The sequence below is a fragment of the Drosophila arizonae genome, chromosome 4 (assembly GCF_054131065.1).
Source record: "Drosophila arizonae isolate 15081-1271.41 chromosome 4, UAZ_ARI_1.0, whole genome shotgun sequence".
Taxonomy (NCBI): domain Eukaryota; kingdom Metazoa; phylum Arthropoda; class Insecta; order Diptera; family Drosophilidae; genus Drosophila; species Drosophila arizonae.
The window spans coordinates 2,903,009-2,923,530 of record NC_142924.1 but is presented as its reverse complement, the minus strand read 5'-3'; the positions used below and the strand labels follow the sequence as shown (position 1 = coordinate 2,923,530).

Below are 20,522 nucleotides of genomic sequence, written 5' to 3'. Positions count from 1 at the left end.
CACGAGGCTTTTCTTCTTTATTTTTATACACTCTTCTTCATCTGTTTTTATTCTGAGCCCCTTTGGTGTATTTTACATTTGACGAGTGCCAAAGTTGAAGCTGTCATAAAATTAGCGCCGTTTTCCAACTTTTCCACACAGGCAAACAGCGGGACTTCGAATGAACTCGAATAAAGTCAAGAAAACGGGAATGACTTCTGCTAAGTAAATAGAGATCTCAACTAAATGAAGAGGCGATTGAGCTAAAACGGGTTTCGTTTTAGTTTTAGCTACTCTTAGTATTATTTTTCTCTTATTAGTTTTTATTTATTTTTTTATATATATTTTTTATAATTATTAGTATTTTTATAGATTCGACTATCATTATTAAAGTATTTCTTATATAATATTTTAAATATTTATAAAGTATTTTTTTTTTTCAATATTTTATTTAATTTAAGAAATTTTTTTAAATTTGTTTAAAATATTTTTTATTTTATCTTACATTTTTCAGCATAAACTTCTAGTTCCTCAACCAACTCCACGTATAATAGGGTGAGTACAAACAGTTTAATATAATATTTCTTCTTTATACTCGCAATTTAAAGTAATTTTTTTTTGTAATATAAAGCGGAATTTCTTAGACCTTAACGATTGCACATATCAATCGTTGCAAAAAAAAAAAAAAAAAAAAAGCTTCTGAGTCAAGTGAGCAGTTTTTTTGAAAAGTTTCACACATACATAAGAAAAAGAAATCAATTTCTATAAATATCTTAATGCAAAGCCGGCTACATTAATGGGTCCAATCAATCAAGAAGCAGATGCCAAATCAATTTGTAGCCGCTTCAAAATGAAGCATGGCCAAACCAGAATCACTTACCAAAATGACCAGCCAATTGACATTCGTGAATATGGCTAATAAATCTGTGGAAAAAAAAAGAATGTTTTCCCCTCTTTTTTTCCTCTCTCCATCTTTCTCCTGTGAAGTTGCTCTCTATCAATATGCCAGACGGAATTAGAATTTTGTGATGTTACTTGTTTGATGAGTTCTTAAAGTGGTTGAGAATGCTTTGAGTGAAGTATTTGTAGAGTGGAATTTGCGTACTTGTACCGAGGTTCAGAATGGAGGGGACCTTTGGTAAGATATATGAAATGTGATATATAAAATGGGTAGCGCGAGTTTCTTATAAGGAATATATTTTTTACTCTTTGAATTATAGAGGAAAAATTTTTTCTTGATTTGTATGAATAACTTTTTTCTCTAAACTGATGTCATCTTGTGTTAAATTTGTTTTTTTTTTTTTTTTAAGCAAACTTAATGGCATTTACCGCAAGGTTAAGGGAACAGAAATAACTGTTTCTTATATAAAGTTTTCTTATAGAGACAATCTCTTATATATCGACAACTGAAACGCTAAAATTTTGACTTCCAAGGTATATATAATGAATCATATAATTTTTATAGCATATGCTTCCCATTTATACGTCATCAGTTTTCAAGTAGAAACCGTAAAAAAAATTATAAACTACAAGCATTACGCCTTCCACATCCTGTTCATCATGCCTCTTTGCAAGTTAATAAAATTATTATAGCAACTTCAGTGTCGTTTATCACAAAGTTAGCACTCATAATTTCTTGGTAAAATACCTAAAAGCATAAATTATAAATAGACCCGAGTGCTTAACAAATTTAAGCGCCACACACACGGCGTATACGTGATGTCCGCTGTACTTTATGTGCTTGATATATGTGCATGAGTATGTGTGTGTATATTATGTGCGTTATACCTTGCATATTTTATTGAAATTCCACACTCGCAGTTGCGTTTAGTGTTACAGTTAGCAAAAATCCAAGTAATTTGGCAATTACGTTGCCAGCATATCAAAATTTTCGCTCACTGTGCGTGTGGTCCAGTGCGAAATTCCTCCAGAGAAATGGAGAGCATTCCCATTGGAGTCGCCCACGACGAGGACGACCAGAACGACCAGGACGATGTGTTGGATGTACGCGCGCGCCTTAATTACACGTAATATTAGCCGAAGCCTATGTCCAAGGCACACACACACACCCATGCACTCGCACACACACACACTTAAAGCGTCGTATCATATTTTCCTGGGCGTATAATTGATTTCTGGGCTAAAATGTGTGGCCGTCAAGCTGAAACGCAACATGAATATTAAATGCGTCTTGTTAAAGCGTGGGGCGAGACTTATGGCTGGCAAACAATAGGAAGCTTAGGGCGTGGCATTGTTAAACCAGTGTTGAGTAATGCTGCTATGCGAAACTAAGAGCTCACATTTCAGTTAGCTTTGTATGCGCCCACAATTCACTGAATAGAATAGGTAAATACCCTGTATATGGCTTTGTTGTTGTAATAGAGCGTGCTAATATGAGACTAACTAGGAAATACCCTAGAACTTGATTTGTGGTAGCTTAAATTGAAAAACATATAAAAACCTATTGCATCGAGTTATAGCTTATAGTCATATTATGATGCATAAGCTCGACATAGAGTACGACTTTTAGATACGCTGTAAATTGCTCTGCTATCGACCTCATGTGATGCAATGGACTGGGAAATATCCTATACATTGCCTTTACACAAAGTGAAGCGAACTAGCCAAGCGTTAGGATTTTTAGATACCCTGTGCATCTCTTAATCGAATATTCCACTCATAAGTGCTGCTATAATACCCTGTAATTAACTTTCTGGTAGCAAATCACAAAAATAAAGCATTTTAATTGAGCATACAGGCTACAATATACCCTATAGCTAGCTTTGTTTTAGGTATTGTTCATAAAAGACTTATAGTTGAGAGTGATGACTGGAAGATACCCTATATCCAGATTTGTAGTAAATAAAACATGCACAAATATATTCTAGTGCAGTATTCCATAGACTAGCTACAATCTCTATATAGCTCAAATCGTGCTATGTTCATAACTATAGAGCATATAAAAATAAAAAATCTTTTTTTTTTTTTTTTTTAATTTACAGCTGCAGTGATACTCAATACTTTGTGGCGAATTCAAACTGAAATATTGGCAATTGTTGCACTCTATCTCTACATAAATCTATGTACTCTCTCTGTCGTTCTCTTTGCTCTTTTAGGGGTTTTTGTTCGCTGCTCTGTCCATTATTAAATGCTTTGCGGTTTTGCTGTTAAACAATTTGCTTGATTTCCGTTGACCCGAAACCCGAACTATATATATTAAATGGCAATGGCCGCCAATTTGGTCAAACTGATGGATGGATAAAGTTTTGTGCAGATTTTTACCATTTCCGACATTTCCGCAATTATCAATTAAAAGTATAACGAATGAGGGCGCACAGCGGGCGGGCGAGACAGCAGGAAGGAGAGACAAACGAATCGTTGTAGCATGTAAAAATCAATCAGACTTGGACAAGGACATCAACCGCATTAGCTGGCCAGCACAGCATGAGCAGGAGCAGCAGGAGTGGGATGGGGTAAGGACCATTGACTGCGCCTTGGCATTGCGCCTATAATCCTGCATTCTGCCTCTGCATTCTGTCCTCATCGTTGCCCTGTGGCTGTTGCGGCTGCGGTTGCTTAGTTTTCAGCTCGATTTAGTTTTTTCGGTGCCGCAAAACTTTTGACATCGTCTCGACTGCAGCCAATACAAGAATAATTATCGGAAATGCGGTCTAGACGCAGTGAGGCAAACAACTGGCTGCCACATAATCGCGGCTAATGAGCTGCCTTACTCCTCTGCCGCTTCTTCTACTTTGCTTCTGCTTCGTCTACTTTTACGACTGGCAGCTAAAAATGCTCACATCCATTTCGACATGTCGCCTGTCAAAATATGAGGGGGCGTGACTGCAGCTGACAAACAGACGGACGTAACGTCTGCTGAAATTTGTTTTCCTTTTTCTCAATGTATTTTTCTCTCTCTCACTTTCTGTCTCTGTCGCTCTGTTGTCGCAGTTGTCGCTCAGCTCGTGCTGAAAGATAGTCAAGTATCGGCTCTGACAGCTGATTGATGCATTTTGCAATTATTTCTGACGCCGGCTTCGCATCCAGATTGAAAAATTGTCAGTTGCATTGACGCAAGTCCCAACAGCTTTTGCCTCGCAAATCAACAAAAAAAAAAAAAAAAAAAAAAAAAAAAAAGAAGAAAATCAGAGAAAATGAAACAAGCTATCCAAAAGATGTGCGAAAAGTGCGCATAAATGATGCGTTGTTATGATATAAGGAGAGGACACAACAGCTGCTGCCAGATTAATCGATAAATAACATGGCCTATTTTTGTGAGAGTGTGTTAGGGTATAGTCGGTCTCTTGCGAAGCATGTAACGTTAGGGTAGATGGATAATTTCATAGTTTGCCCTGCCTAGTCTATCATAGAATATACCCCATATAGAGTCAATCATCTAACTTAATCTAAAGCCGAGCAGTCACAGGTCTCTTCAAATTCTAACTACAAGTTCTTAATCAATTTCCGCAACTACAGTAACTACTCAATATTGTGGCACTGACATTATAATCATACCAATAATTTCGCTTGACCGCATTCACAAAGACTTCCTAACTTTTTATTTGCCACATTTTATCAACATCGAAACTTTGCTATAACAAAATATTACCAAAGTTATACCAGAGGAGCCAAAAATTTCCTCTTCTTAGACTTTTTTTTTTTTTTTTTTGTTTTTTTTTTTTTACCTTTAAGTTTGGCCATAGTTTCGCCTTTGCCATTGCCTTTGCCTTTGCCCTTACCTTTGGCAGAAAATGCATAGAACTCAACTAATTAGGACGTTGTGGAACCAGGACGACAACGTGCCATAGTTCTTATCGCTGCTGTTGAGGTGCTGAAAAATATTAGAAAGTTTTGCTGCAGCTTCTCCATTCAGCCCCATCGTCAGCTTCATCAGCTCCACACGCAAACTTTTGCGTTTGACAGCAGGCGAACAAGGCGTAGTGGAGTGGAGGTGGGGTGGGGTGGGGTGGATGGTTTCTGCCAGTGACGTCTTAAGGTGGTAGCTTTGGGAAATAGAAATCCAGAACGCAAATGACAGCAAATCCTCAAGGCATTGAGCCAGCCAGCCAGCCAGCCGGAGAGCGAAGAGACAGGCAGAGCGAAGAGACAGGCAGAGCGAGTGCAACGGGAACGCAACGCAGATTGCAACATTCAAATAAATTGTCAAGGATCAGCTTTAAACTTAAAGGCGACAGAAACAATAAACTGTCAAATTCGCAAGGCTTAAGGCAAAAGAAATGGAAAGCCAATGAATGACAGATATATCAGCACTGACTTTGACAGTATAAGACAAAAGTTTGCTTAAATTAGAGGAGATTAGAATTGAGAGGAGCTAAAATTTTTAAGGATAAAATTTAGAAGTGCAAATTCTCAGTGTAGAAAGTTTTAATATATTCCGAAAGCAAGAGAAAAATGAAAATATGTTGAACTTTTAGAATTTACAACAAATCCCTATAACTGTATACATAGGCTTGTGGGGAGATAAAGGTTGACTCAGAGACAGAGAGAATAAAGATTCAGTAAGAGAGAGAGAGAGAGAGAGAAAGAGTTAATAGAGTTAGATATAGAAAGTACGCCAGAAAAACAGAGAGAAAGAGAGATGCTGAGAGAATGAGAGAGAAAACGATAGAGAGAGATATTGGGTTGCTCAAACTAAAAGAGAGACCATTTCATTGGTCTCTATAAATAAAAGGATGGATCTTATTTATCTAAATAAAATCAATGATATTTTTATACAAAGAAAATATTTTTACACTAGAAAAGTCAAAGCGATATTAATGTCAGATGCAATTGTTATATATAATGCATATAAGGGTCAGACAAGTGCTGCCTTTGCTTTGTTCCTTTGCCTTTGCACATTTTCCACATAATCCGCTCTTCATTTTGATGGGTCTGGGGTTTAATTAGTTGTAAGTCGCTTCACAGTCAAAAAGAATGCACAAAATGTAAGCCGCTTAGAAGGTACATAGTAGATATGCTCTCAGCACAATGCCTTTCCTCCTTTTGCTTTTCCATTTTATTTTATTTTATTTTTTAGTATATACTATATATACCAATTAAGTATTTAGTTACATTTGGGTTTGCTGTGCGGAAAATGCGATGCGGCTGGGAAATCAAGAAGCTCTTTAGTTAGAGCTGACAGGAGTTTTCGCAAAAGCCACTTAAAATACACTCGAAGAAAATGTTGAACAGTTGTAATTAGTTTTAGTTAGAATATTAATTTAAAGTTGATGTAAGAAGAAGAAATTAAGGAGATGTGAAAGCAGCATGGAAAGTTGAATATCATTCAAGTAGCTGCTTGACTTGAGATTAGTTTCTTGTTCTCTCTCTGTCGCTCTCTCACTTTCTCTTTTACTATCTATCTATCTCTGTTTCACTCACTCGTTCTTTTTTCTGTCTCCCTCTTTCTGTATATATATCTCTCTCGCTATCTCTTTCTTTCCCTTTCATCTTCTCTCTCTCTCTCTCTCTCTCTTCCTCTTTATTCGATATTTTTATTTTCACTCTCTCATTCTCTGTGTATTTCACAATTAGAGAAGTCAGAGTTTCTCTCTCTCTCTCTCTCTCTCTCCCTCACCCCCTTTCACTTCATTATACATCTTCCCTTCATTATATACACATGCATATACTTTACACTGCTCATCACCTTCAGCTTAAAGACCTTAAATTTCTACTCATCCATTTGAATACTTAAATAAAAGCTAACTAACACTAATTTCTACTTCTAAGTCAAGTGTGCTTACAATGTGTGTGAACAATAACCACATGTTAATGGCAGTTAGTTGAAATTGTTGACAGCCTCGGAGCAGAGAGCTCTGCAACTGTCGCTGCAAGTCAAAATGTGGTCGAATCGCAAGCAGCAGCTCAGCAGAATGCTGTCGCTGGGGGGCACGTAAAAGGGAAAGGGCTCAGTAATGTCAAAAGCGAAGCCAACTGGCAATAAAAGTGACGCGCATATTTCAAGGAACAAGTGCAGCATGCAGAAAAAGATATTCAACAAATGCCAGTTGCAGGCAGCTGAGGCAGCTGAGGCAGTCGGGCAGACAAAGTTGCCTTTGGCTGCGACACATGATTTTTGTGTTGAGATAAGTGCGATGAGTGACATGTTATATATGTATATGTATATGTGCATGCATCCATAAATACATATATATTTATATATGCATATATAAACATGTGTTGTAATTTGATATGAATTCGCAAATTACACTGCCAATTGGCATAGCTGTAGCTGTGTCAATGTGTGTGCATGTCTCTCCGTCCGCCTGCCCTGCCAGCCAGTCTGTTTGTAGTTTGACATGGCGCACATGGCGTATGCGTAATTTTAGCTGTGGCACGCAGCCCGCGGCTTGCAATTTGTGCTGCGCAAGTCAAAGGGTGTACCTAGCTAAGCAGCCGCAGGCTATCTGAACTTTGATTAACCTCCACACAAAAAAAAAGAAAAGCTAGCTGACAAAACACAGACCAAGGGCTGCAGTGGCAAGGTGATCAAAGAGTTCACTGTATCGACATTGCAAACCGTTTAAAGTTGCGAACTCAGTTGGTTTCCTATCAAAGACTAATTAAAAACTTTCGCCCAATGCCCGAAAGCACCAAAGATACAGCCACAGTGCTGCTTTTCTGATAGATGGAACAGGTGGGTGGGTGCTGCAGGTGCAAAGTTTTGTCATTTCCACAGCGCCGACTGAGCGATCGACCAAAGCCACAAATGCAGCCCTTTATCATAAATGAAATTGCGCGAAACAAAAATACAAATTGCAATGTGGTTTTTTTTCCATGAACAAATCAGTGGGATGTGACAATCAGAACGCATCGTTAAGCAGGATAATAAAGCTGTCAACTTGTTGACTGAGAGGAGATTTTTGGCTGTTGAGTATTGGCAATTGGGTATTATATCATAGGGTATCATTTGAGTGGGTTCTGATCTTTGCCGAATATGGGAAAAGACATAAAATAATACAACAATACATAGGACAACAGCTTAACATAACTGATAAAAATTTATGAATAAATGTTTAATATTTTCAATAATTTAATATGTTAAACATTTTTACAGATATAGATACAGATACAGACAGATACAGATACAGATACAGATACAGATACAGATACAGATACAGATACAGATACAGATACAGATACAGATACAGATACAGATACAGATACAGATACAGATACAGATACAGATACAGATACAGATACAGATACAGATACAGATACAGATACAAATACATAGACACATAGATAAATAGCTACATAGATACATAGATGCATAGATACATAGATACATAGATACATGGATGCATAGATACATAGATACATAGATACATAGATACATAGATACATAGATACATAGATACATAGATACATAGATACATAGATACATAGATACATAGATACATAGATGCATAGATGCATAGATACATAGACACAGATACATAAATACATAGATACATAGATACATAGATGCATAAATGCATAGATACATAAATACAGATGCAGATATATTTACAGATTCAGATATATAGATAATTAGATAAATAGCTACATAGATACATAGATGCATAGATACATAGATACATAGATACATATCTACATAGATACATAGATACATAGATACATAGATACATAGATACATAGATACATAGATACATAGATACATAGATACATAGATATATAGATAATTAGATAAATAGATACATAGATGCATAGATACATAGATACATAGATACATAGATACATAGATACATAGATACATAGATGCATAGATGCATAGATGCATAGATACATAGATACATAGATACATAGATACATAGATACAGATACATTTACAGATTCAGATACAGATACATAGTTCCAGATACAAATACATTTACAGATTCAGATACATATTTACAGCTATAGATATATAGATGCAGATACCCAGATGCAGATGCAGATATTAAATACATAACCTTCAAGTGGATCAAAAGTTCACTTAATGAGCAGAAACCTACAGACGTAGCTATGACTACAGGCTACAGCCACTACAAAAGTTAACCCTTTGTCCTTAGTTACAATTTTCCCGCTTAATGCCGACGTCAAAGTTCATTTAGCGGTCCACGCGGCGTATGCGTAACGCAAAAGCCAACAATTCAATTTGAGGAAAGCAACAGCAGCTAAATCCGTTGGCTGCCGCATTCGCCGTTCGCTTTGCCTGCATGCCAAGTTTTTATAGAGCCTACTGCGGCTTACCAGGCAGCACTTCAGTCCGCAACCCACGACCCGCCCCCCGCAGCCCGCAGTGAGTCCGCAGCCACCTCCTGTAACGCCCTGTTTGTCAAACAAATTAGCCAGTTGGCCAAGAAGAAGTTTTTAGCCAAGACGGCGAGCTCCATAACAGCTACAATTTACAGTTGGCAACAAATTGTAACTATTGCTGTTTGTTTGTTATTATTGCAGCGACAGCAATTTGTGCAAAAATTTAATTAAAGTTTCGCCCGTCATACTGTTTAAAGAGCCGAGCAGCCAACCTAAAGCATACGGCTAGCTAGCTAGATGAGATAGATGTCAATAGCACGCAAATTCCGATGCACTGTGGAAGTGTGTGTGAGGAAAAAGGGGTGAAAAGTTGGTGAAGATTTTAATAATACTTTTAGTTGTATTTTGTAGAAACTTGAACTTTTCTTATGATTAAATTATTATTAGTTTTTTTTTTTAAATTATTTTTTTCAATATTTTTTATGTTTTTTTTTTTTAATAGATTAAATCATAGATTAATTTGCTAACTATTCTACAAAATTTTTGTTTTTTGCTTCACTTTTTTTTCTTCACTCTTAACTCTTTCATTATCTCTCACATTTACTGGCATACAACTGCATTTATGGCCCACTGTACGGCAATTTGATCGAGTGACTCGTTGGCCATTTTATTTTGTCTGCTCCAAATTGTTGGCAACATTTTTCACAAGTTTTTATTGCTGCTGTCAAGGATAGGCAGGGCTGCCCGTGGCAGCGTCAACCAGCTCTTCGCTTGTCCGCTTCACGCTCCTCGCTCATCAATTTCACTTTTAGTGCGAAGATAAAGACGAAGACATCGAGATGCAGATGCTGATGCTGATGCAGACAGTCCAGTTAGTTGGCGAAAAATGATGGCTGCTCATTTGCAAACAAGCCACTCGACTGCTGCAGCTGCCGCTGTTGTGGGTGCCGCTCAATCAGTTGCAATTTGCAGCAATGTGAGCATTGGCATTTGCTCTTATATAGAGAAAGTCAGCTGCGTGGGCAAACAGTGCATTATGCACACAGTGAACATCATCTTTGGAATGAGCTTATTAGCAAAAGTCATGCACACACACTTACATACACACTCTCTCTCTCACACACACACACACACACATAAGTTGTGGCTGCGCTGCTCATTTGCGTGTGCTGCACAATTCAATGAAGCATATGAAATATTCAGCGTTTATTGATTGCTCTGCTGAAGTTTGGTGGCCAAATACAACAACAACAACAACAACAACAACGCCATTTGTACACGTTATGGCTTTTAGTTATTTATTTAGTATGTGTAGACGGACGAGCCCCCCCATTGTGTGCGCACTGTTCTAGTTATTGTTGTTAGCGATACATATTTCATATGTCTGATGAACACACGCACGCACACTCACACACAGGGAAATGTTTTCGATTACTTATTATCCGCACTAATCATGAGCTTACATATTCCTCCATTTTCAGTTTTGCATTTTAATTGCGTTTTACCGAATTGCCAAAATTCGTACAATTTCGCGAAATTCAGTTTATGGTAATACCCACAAATAGTTCGCTACGATTGTGGTATGTTCTTCAATCCGATTTAAAGAGAATTTAGTTAATGTCTATCATGACTTTCTACTGCTTAAGGGCTGTAGAGGGAGGGTTTTAGGAAATACCTCATGATGTAAATATAGAAACTCTTGAACTATGGAAATGACAAACAAATTATGAAAGCTTGTTCATTTGATATATTGCATCATTCTGTAAGGATTGATAATTCAAATACAAACTACATCCACATGTAATGATTGATAGATCAAATACAACGCACATCAGGATGTTTTTTCGAGCATAGCAAAACTCAAAGCTATTTTGACTTACCTATAAATAAATTTCTACTTCTCGAAACAATTCCTATTTTTATTCCATATCAATATGTAATATATGATGCTTCTCCAAAGACTATAAAAGTCGAACATTTGCTAGCTATGCAAATCGAATAAATTAGAAATTTTTATCACATTACAAAAGTGTTGATGTAAAGGCTTTTTGCCTGGGCCTCTTGTTTGTTTTTCTTTTCTTTTTTTCGGACTACATGAGAAGAAATAAAGAATTTTTTCATTTGTTTGTGATTGACCCTTTTGTGTTATGGCCTCTACTAACATTAACGTGGCTGGTCAGGAAACGATTTGGTTTTATTCTATTTTTTGTTGGTTCTTCTTTGTTTCTTGCCCAAGTCATTTTCACATTTAAATCCCAAGCTCCGGTTGTCCTTTACCATACGCCGTGCAGCAGCCCCAAAGGCATCACAAGATGTTCTGCTAACGCATAACCGCACATTTCTACACACACACACACACACACGCACGCACACATCTCATCCTTCTCAAATTCACATATGCTTCACACAGACACATATGAGTGTTGTCGGTTTGCTGGTTGTAGTATATCCGTTTGCCCTTTCTCTTCATCGTCCAGTGCACATTTTCTGTCCATTCGTTTCGTTTTGTCAGAGCCATTGTCACCTTTTTGCCTACAAATCGAAAGCACAACACCCACATACACACACACAAAAAAAGTGAAAGAACCCGCCCGAAAAAGCAACTGTCAGTGTGGCTTGTTGTCCTTTTATTATGCTACTCCAACAGAGACACCCACACACCCGCACTATCATCCTTTTTTTTTTTTTCTTCTCCTTGCTTTGTGAAGAGGTAGTAGCATCTTATGTCCGAAAAACCAACTGTCAGCAGTTTCCTATTCGCTTTGCACAGCCATTTGATTTGCTCTCTGGTAGTATCCTATCAGTTAGCCCGGTCGCCTCTTGCTGCTGCAGCTCTAATCGCATAAATATGCAGCCAATGAGTGTGGCTATTGCATATTTTATAAGCAAACACCAGGCTATGTTTTCTTTTAAGCTCTGTTGCAACGGGCTGTTGGCTGTTGGCTGCTGGCTGCTGTCTGCTGGCTGTCTGTCGCTTATCAGCTCTTTGGCTCAAAGAGCTTTAAGATACTGCAGCATTGTGTATAATGCATGTGCCTAATGGCAGGTAGCTTTCATCTAAGAGTTGGCATCATCAGTTCTCTGGCCTGGCTTAATGATAGTCTCAATTATGGAGTGAGGCATGTAGCTGGCATTGAGAACAGCCAAAAACTTGTTTATGCCATCCGAGTGGGCCAATGTCGACCCAAAATGCACTGGACGCCCTTTGTTGTTAGCCATTTCTCGCTCGTTCTCTCTCTCTCTCACTCTCTGTGATGGTTTTGGCCTGGTTTTCTCAGCGCCAGCTTGGCCACGCCTTTGTGTGTCTAACTGCGTAAAAGTGCAAACAATTTGCATGCGTGTGCGCTGCGTTGCCGTTGACAAAGCCAACTTATAGCCACTGTGCAAATGGCTTCCAAATGAGCCAATTTAAAGCGTTTGCCTGCTCCAAATTTGTTTAATAGTGTTTGCACTAAAAGGCAACAATGGGTAAATATTAAAAATTTTGCAATTGTTTTACCCTCTTTGTTGTTGCCCTCGTCTCATAGTGGAAAACTTTTTGCGTATTTGTTGCAATTCCCATGCGCAAAGTTTTCAAAAGGTGAACAAAGGAAAAAGTTTGCAAAAATCAAAGTTTTTATTTCCGTTTAATCGCTAGAGTATGTTTATATACATATATAAATAAATATAGATTTTCATTAGAAACATCGATTATTCAAAATCAGCTATATTTTGTATATGTTTCTAACTTTAAAGTTCCGTGAGTTGATTTATAATCTCTTTATTCATATATAAATAATGAGCTATTGCCTTTAATAGTATTTACTGCAATATTCTAAAATTTAGTTGGATTCCACAATAAACTGCATAACGACAAATTCGATAAACTACCTCGATATTGAAGTTCAGTCGAGTTTCGATAATTCACACCCTGCTTAATCGAAAATCACAATCGAAGAACAATTCTATACCCTTGAAGGAAATTCGTTCTCAATAATTATCGATAAATTGAATTTTGGTGTAAATCGAAAATAGAACCGTATTTTTGCAAAATATCTCAATATATGTATGTATCTTAGTATGAATCGATAGGCAACTATTACGCTCACTATCCTATACTAAAGCATGTATCTATTAATTAAGTTAGCTAATTGTAAGCAAAGTTACAGAAAATTAGTAAACAAAAATTAGTCGAAAATATCGATAATTTATATTTGAGCTGTTAGGCTCAGCTTCTGTTTGTCTTCTCTAACAAAAAAAAAATTATATTTTATGCTAGCCTTGGGTAAAAGAATTCCAAGTTTATAAATTTTTGAATGTAAATTTTTGTGTATGCAGAGTCTTCGCATTAAAATTGAGGCTCTATTGATAACTTTTACAAAGAGTTTCCGCATTTTCAATGTTTGTATGCTGTATTCGGTTTGGGGGCAGCTGTTTAAGCAGCATTTGGAGAGATGATTGGGTAGCTGGCGCTCATTGTGCTCGCTCGACTTTTGCCTGTTTGCGTTTACATTTTCATTTTCGTTTTTTATGATATTGTAATATATTTGCTTTCAGCGCATAATTGACATGGGTCGTTTATTCAGGCAGCAGGCGTCGATTTTTGCCTTTTCTTTCAATTTTATTTTATATATTTCGTACTTTTTTTTTCGACTTCTCTTGAATTTTATATATCCCGCTTTTAGGCCGGAGGCTACAAATTGGCCACGCTCAGGTTACTTCTTTTTTTTCTCTCTGGTCGGTAGGGGCCATTGGAAAAAGGTTTAGCTAAGTATTTGGCATCTCGATTATATTTATGGGGGCGGGGCTTCGGCATTCATCTACGGGTCTTTGGTTGTTTGGACAGCTGCCACTTCATTGGCAGTTTGCTAGGTTATTAAATTTCTTGATCAACTTTTTGATGGCTTCATTTAAGATGCGTGGAGCTTTCTAAATTTTGTTGTGCTTTGCTTTATTTCTCCCTATTTTTTATGATTTTCCACTGCGGCCCTGATGGCCGAACAATTTGCATTTTCCAACTAGCTGAAGTCGCAAATCTCGGCGCTAAATTTCTTAATCACACCCAGAAGTGTCGTCGAGTTAAATGAATTTTCGACAGTGTGTGTGTTTGTGTGAGTGTAAGATGTGTATGTGTGTGTGTGTGTATATATATAAGATTAGATTTAGCAGCAGCTAGTATTATGTTGTTGAAGCTTTTGAGCTTTATAATTAAACATGCTGTTTGATTTTAATGTAAATATTTCTTTAAATGTATTTTATCTTTTTTTTTTTCAGAGAACATATGTAAGAGGGTTAGGGGAGGGAAATGTAAGATATATAGCAGAACAGTTTGCTAAGCCAGCAGTTTCTCTCTCCCTCTCTTATTCTCACTATCTCTATTTTTAAATAAACTTCATACCTCTCTAATATTTGCTTCTAATATCTTCTTCCATTCGATATTTTTTTAATATCAATTAAAAACAATTTTTTATTTATTTTATTTTATTTTTTCTTGATCCTTTAAGTATATATGAATGGCTATGCTGGCCAGACACATCAAATATAATACGAAGCTAATCGTAAAACGCACACAGTTGCCTCAGCAAGTGTACATATGTATGTGTGCATGTATGCGTGACCACAAGGCATCCTAGATAGATAGATTTGAGTTATATTTTTGAAGACGAAGTACGCACACATTTGGGCCATTTTAACGCAAGTTGGCAAACAAATATAAAAATAAATTGTTGTCAGACACACATACATACACACACACACACACACACACGCCCTTAGATATCTTTATAGAGAGTTAGCTGGCTGGCTTTGCGGCTGTCTGTATCTTTTCTATTGCCACATTGTTAAAATCTATTAGCCACATTAAATGTGGCTCGTAAAATTCGATTGCATCATTTGTTTCTCGGTACTCAACAGTCAGCCAGCAAAGGCAGCTGCTCGCTTGGTTTGCCCAGCCATTATTTTGAGCTCTCGCAAAAGTATTTCAAAACAAGTTTGGCCTATTAAAATAATATGGGTTTTCTTTTCTATTTTTCTGCTTTGTTTTTTTCCCTCATTTTTGGTAAGCTTGATACGCACGCTTGGTGCCAATAAACAAATAGGTTAATCGAACACAGCTGGGCAAAGGCGCTCAGCAGTGATATACGCACTACACACACGTACATGTTTGCATGTGTATATGTATGTGTTGTCCCATAAGGCAACTTTTAGCGTATGTATGGGGCGTATAATGGCACTCGTTTTAACATTCTGTGGTAACAGTTTGTCTTAATAGACACTGCCAGAAAATTAAAATAAAGAACGATTTCATCTTATATTTTGCTTAAGTATTTTTAAAGATGTTAACAAAAAATTATAAGTATATTAAATGCGAAGTTTTGTAGAGTATAAACTATATTAGATCAGTTTATATTAGTTTCAATTATTTTGTAAATGTTATAGATCAGTGGAAAGTATTTTTAAACACCTTAAAAAACAAAAAATTTGTAAATAAAAAAAAAATAACAATGTTTTTAATCTATCATAATTTTTTTCAGAGGAAAAATAAAAAATAAGAATAACAATAATTAAAAAATAAATAATTGACAAAAATAAATTCAAATTAAAAAATATTTATAATAATAATAAAAATAGTTTTAAACAAAATTTTTTTAAGGAATTGTTGGTTTTTTTTTGTATTTGTTTTTAATAAGTTCTTCACATAAATAATTATATTGACAATTTTTTAAATTAAAAAAATGTATATATTAATAAGACAATTTTATTAGCTTTAAAACAGTTAAATTATTTAAAAACAAGTAAGAAAGCTCTAGTCGAGACTGCTCGACTACGAGATCCCCTGAACCCTTGGAGTGCTAGCTATTTCAATAATTTTTCGCGTCTTTCAGCTTACACAAGAAACACACACACATACACAAACACATACACATACAAGCACCCACGCATAAACACGCATGGACTACAGTGTGCGCTTACTATGAGAACTTAATTGTTTAATAACTTTTTTTGTGGACGTACGATCTTCATGAAACTTTCAGATTATGATTATAACATGAATATGCATGTAATTGCCAAAGCACAAGTCTCTAGTATTTGAAATACGCGTTTTACAAAAGTGAGGGTGAGGGGGTGAATTTAGAGGTGGGGGGTAAATTTTAACAAAAACCGAAATTGTATAAATTGCATATAAGCATACATTCAAAATTTGGAGACTCTAGCAATAAAGGTGTAGAAGATATAATTTTATAACTGGTTTTCGATAAGGTTTTTCATCGATAAAAAAAGATCGGGATGAGTTATCGAATTTTAATGATAAACTCGATATCCGCGCTGTAATTACGAACATTTTACAAAAAATTTGAAGTCTCTAGCTCTTATATCTTCGGAAATCGACGCGTTCAAACATACGGACAGACGGACAGACGGACAGACGGACAGACGGACAGACAGACAGACGGACAGGGCCAAATCAACTCAGCTCGTCACCCTGATCAAGAATATATATACTTTGTGGGGTCTGCCACGCCTCCTTCTGCCTGTTACATACATTTCAACAAAACCATTATACCCTGATTTCCCATTTTCAATGGGTTCAGGGTATAAAAATTCATTAAATTGGTCTGTATTTGTAAGTTTAATGTTGAAAAGGAATTCCATTAAATTGAAAATAGCAGAAGTTGCATTGTGTATCTACATACATACATCATATACTTATTTATACTTATTTAAGGTGGCAAACTATGCAGCTAGAGCTCTCTCATCTAAGCTCTCAAACTTCATCAGAAGCGAATCAAATTGAAGCTGGGGTTTAATTTCAGACTGAGCTGTAGTTTCAATTATTGAAAGAGTTTTAGTATGAAATTAGCAACTCTCTCATGGCAAAGCAACAAAGTCAAATAAAATAGAATCAATATCCCCAATATAATCAATTTACAATTTAACTTTGCATCGAAAACAACTAACTCATAAAAATAATTGCAATTTGCCAACAAAAAAGTTTAATGAATTGATTTGCCCAAAACAAGTTTCCAGCTTTCATCCATGCGAGCGAGCGGGCGAGCGCATGCATGGCTTCAGTCGCAAATATTCATAGGTCGTTAAGCTTAAAAAGCTTAGCTTGTAATGCGTTGGCAAGCATGCAACAGCACGCAGAGTAAGTGATCGAATGTGTGTGTGTGTGTGTGTGTGTGTGTGTGTGCAGATGTGTTCGCACTCTGCTTATATGGTCAATTACAATTGTCATAGATTTGCATTAGGTCCAAGAGACAAAAGTATGCTGGTGCTATCACTCTCTCCCTCTCACTTATGCTCTTGCTCTTTCTCTTTCTGTTGACTGGTTTTGCTGTGGCATGTGCCAAATGTCAATCACTCCCTGGATATGTAGTCACATCAACTGTCAAATAAGCGTTGCAGCATGCACCAGACGCCAGCCGCATGCGTGTATGTGTCCGTGTGTGCGTTTGTGCATGTATGCGTGCAGCACTCAACAGCAATTCAATTCAGAATTCAAACATGCAACAGCAATCGAGTTACTGACTTTCCTAGGTGCAAGTCTATATATGTATATGTATGTGTGTATATGAATATGTGTGTCGCAGGCGAAGAGACACCCAACGATACTAATAGTAGCAGCCAAACAGTTGCCCTCTGTATCTCTGTGTGTGTGTTCGAACAGCATTTTTATACAATTCGTAACTGTGTCAGAATTGCGTCGGAACAAACCTATTTCAAACATGCGTTTTGTAGAGTTTCAAGAATTTAATAAAAAACAACAAAAATCTGCAATTCAGCATGGGAAAAAAACCGAAAGATTTCCAAAGAGATTTTCTGTCGATTTAAAACATTTTAGGACATAGCAAGAGATTGCAGCTAGACGTTAAATGGACGCCCTTGAAGCAGCTGAAAATAAAACGAAAAGTGCACATTAAAAATTTATAGAAATTGGAAATTGAACATAAAGAAAACAAAAATAAAGAGAGCTGGAGTGGAGTAGGAAGAGGACGACTAGGAGATACCTCGACTGCAAACATTTAGCTGGGGCTCTGAAGCTGATAAGAGGTTTGAATATGAAATGAAAATAAAGTGCATAAATCGAATTAAAAAAAAAAAAAAAAAAAAAAAAAAAAAAAAAAAAAATTGAATTTAGATAATTTAAAAACGAGATAACTTTGTAAGATCATGTAGACTTAAAGTATCAACTCCATCGCCTTTGTGGCTTATGAGATAGCAGACGGTAGGATATGTCTATATGCTGTGCTTTCATTCCATTCAAGTCTGTATATACTTTACGCCGTCTTCTGCCTGCTTTACACACATTTCAATAAGAAACATTAAATCCCAAATGTCCATTTTCAATGGCTTCAACTCATAAAAAACGAAAGAAAAAAAAAGAGAGAAGAACATAAAAGTAAAACTCTTCAAGTGCGAATTGAAGCTGTGACTTTGCAGCTTGGACCGTTAAGCTACTTCCGCTCTGGCAGCACAAAATTTCATTTCTCATTTCATATAATTTATTATTTTCATCTACTTAAATATGTGAAATTGAGAGTGAATTGAGTGAATCAACTGAAACCAATATTTTATTTTTTTTTTTTTGCGCACAGCTTTAAAATTTAAATCAATTGAAATTCATTGGCCAAGCTGCTTTCGTTTTATTTATGATATTTTTGAAATTTCTCTTCGGCCAGATTTTTAGTTGTTGTTTGGCCTAATTAAAGGTTTATGGCGAGCGCATAGGTCTGTAAAGGTATATAGGTATGTATATAGCCTATAGCAGGTGTTTATATAGCCATAAACCTTGTGACGACCCCTAAAGAGCTAAAGACCTGCCCTCTATTCATCACACGGCAATGTTTTGTGTGAGAGCATTTTAGGAATTTCCAAGGTGAGTTTTTGTCTTACTCACGAGTCGAAACGAGAAACCCTAAAAGATAGACACACACACACAAACACACACACTCGCACCCATACAGAGGCAAGTTTTATTTGTGCCCTTTTGTATGGCTATTTGAATTGCTTGTGCTCCGGTTGCCTGCCCTAACGATGTCTATGACAATATAGTCGCACCTTTTGCTGATTTTTATTTCGATTTCATTTCCATTGGCATTTTATTGAGTGACCACGCCCCAAATGCAGCAACCTTTTTGGGGCTGCTGTGCTTATTATTACTCCGGCCTTTAATGCTCGAGACATAAACGTTCGAATGAGCCTTTCAGCGCAGTAAAACGCATTTATGTGTACATATATTATACAAGTGTAGTATATAGGTGGCCACGCCCCCCACCCCCAACACTATACAGCCGGAAATAATCACAATTATTTGGCCATCAATATTATGACGTCAATAAATCGGACGCTATAAACTGGACGCTCTCAATAAATGTCATTTGCTGCGTCCTTGAGCCAAAAAAGTTTATCGCACTTCACATTATTTAATATAATTTAAATTTATGTTTCCAAATTAAGCCCATAGAGCAGTGTAGAAGTTGGAAAAAAAAAGAAAAGTAAAACCAACAACAACAAAGAGCTGAAACCGGCACAAGCAACCGCAGCAAAATCGCTGCACAGGCGTCTTTTAAGCCCCGAGGGACTCGTTAATCAGCATTTTTATGCTTGCCTTGCTAATGATGTGTCTGGGCCAGGCTTGGGCTTGGGTCTTTGTTTTTTTCTATTTTGTCCACCTGTCAGTTGTTGTTGTTGTTGTTTCTTTTTTCTCTCACCTGGCTGACAGCGGCTGTCGCTGTTTTACACCTAAATTAAGTTAAGCTATCCTTGGGGAGGGTGGCAGCAGAAAAAAAAAAAAAAAAACAAGTCTAGCTCTGCTGCCAGTGTCAATTGATATGATGTGCGCGCAGAACCAATTAGAAATTCACAGTTGAGATTATGTGCAGAGATATGATAAGTTATAGCCTGAAACTAGAAAACTTTTTTATCATTTTAATCGGTGTTTATGTGTTGTGAAGACTTACAGGGTATTACAATAGAAAACATGTGTAAGTGATGCAGAGCAGTGGAGATAGCTGTGGATTGTGTAGAGGAAGACGGAAAACTTAAATTTGGCAAGAGAATAGATAATCGAGCATATAGCAGAGAGAAGAATGAAGATAGAAAGTTAAACATAGAATGAGAGGGTAGACGGAACATAGATAGATCTTCAATTTGTATCTACAAACCTTGTATAGTGAATCCGTAAGCTCTGAAATCAATTTCTTACCATCTCTAACTCTATCAATCTTTTACGATTCCCGAATTCAATAATATCTAGTCAAGCACAACTCGAGTGCGAAACATTTCTGGGCTAGAACGTCCTGCTAGCAATAATTTATGTG

General features: G+C 36.7%; 1 protein-coding gene across 1 annotated transcript in view; it reads left to right on the top strand.

The window, feature by feature from the left end:
* The window catches only part of LOC108614272 (ras-related and estrogen-regulated growth inhibitor), a 144,004-nt gene that overhangs the window by 4,438 nt on the left and 119,044 nt on the right, over nucleotides 1-20,522 (top strand). The window contains exon 2 of the mRNA XM_089469044.1: nucleotides 494-534. The gene's annotated coding sequence lies outside the window, so the exon portion shown is untranslated. The remainder of the gene's footprint in view (nucleotides 1-493; nucleotides 535-20,522) is intronic.